We start from the raw sequence: 1295 nt of genomic DNA on the forward strand, positions 1-1295 counted from the left end.
GTACATATGCTCGAATTTAAGGGCTAATGCGTCCATTTTAGCTTGCATCATGTCTATAGAGCTTAGTTCATGCACTCCTCCTTGGGCTTCCTTCTTCTCAACTGTCGCTCGTTCGACTCCCCATGATTGATGGTTTTGAGCCATATCTTCAATGAGGGCACTAGCTTCAGGGTAACGTTTGTTCATCAGAGCACCGCGTGCGGCAGCGTCGATGGTCATCTTTGTGTTGTAATGAAGTCCATTATAGAAGGTTTGAATGATTAACCAATTTTCTAAACCATGATGTGGGCATTCTCGTAACAACTCTTTATATCTCTCCCAAGCTTCGAACAACGATTCTTCTTGGTTTTGGGTAAATCTAGTTATATGGTTTCGAAGAACGGCGGTCTTACTCGGGGGAAAATATCTAGCAAGAAAAACTCTTCTAATGTTATCCCAAGTCGTAATGGAATTGGGTGGAAGGGAATCTAACCATGATAGGGCTTTATCTCTGAGGGAAAAAGGAAATAATCTTAAACGTATTGCCTCAGGAGAAGCTCCATTGGTTTTAAAAGTATCTGCTAATTGAAGAAATATTTTTAAATGTTGGTTAGGGTTCTCGGTAGCGAGACCCGCGAATTGTCTCTGTTGCACTAGTTGTAACAGGGATGGTTTAAGTTCAAAATTATTAGCTGGAATGGTTGGGTTTACTATACTAGAACTAGGTTCTTCATTAGATGGTTGAGCGAAATCTTTAAGAGGTCTTTGGTTTTGATCTTCGGCCATAGCTCTCTTAATTCTATGAAAGAATAAACGTGCGCGAGCGTAACGTTCAGGTTCCGCCAGAGGGTATACTAAGCTTAAACTTCCGGTGCTGAGAGTTCTTCGCATCGACCGACGGGAAATAACCTAAGTCTAAACGATATAACAATAGGAAAATGAAATTTGATGAAATTGGTCCCCGCCAACGGCGCCAAAAACTTGATGCGGTCAATAACTTGATGCGGTGTTCGCAAGTATACGAACGCGTCAGAGTAATATAAAAGATTGTTGAACCACAGAGACCAAGTGTCAATCTATCGTTATCTATTGTTATGGTATTTATCAAAGGCAAGTAAAATAGGTGTTTTTGTAGTGTGCAATGAAAAGTAAAGTTTCAGATATAATTAATAAAGACAGGGTTGAATGTAATTCACGTAATCAATTGATAATCCAAGTACTTGCAGATAGAACTACTTATGGGCAATGTTTCCTACTTTGAAAAGAACTAATTTAACAGGAACTGTCGCTTTCGCATATTCATAACCGAGTTATAC

The 1295-nt window shown here is 39.5% G+C and overlaps 1 non-coding gene across 1 annotated transcript; it reads left to right on the forward strand.

Moving 5' to 3' along the window:
* Positions 1-274: 274 nt before the first annotated feature.
* LOC127124960 (small nucleolar RNA R71) lies at positions 275-381 on the forward strand. Its single transcript, XR_007804431.1, has one exon. It is a non-coding gene; the product is annotated as a small nucleolar RNA R71 (small nucleolar RNA).
* Positions 382-1295: the final 914 nt, after the last annotated feature.

Source organism: Lathyrus oleraceus, chromosome 2 (genome assembly GCF_024323335.1).
Source record: "Lathyrus oleraceus cultivar Zhongwan6 chromosome 2, CAAS_Psat_ZW6_1.0, whole genome shotgun sequence".
Lineage (NCBI taxonomy): Eukaryota > Viridiplantae > Streptophyta > Magnoliopsida > Fabales > Fabaceae > Lathyrus > Lathyrus oleraceus.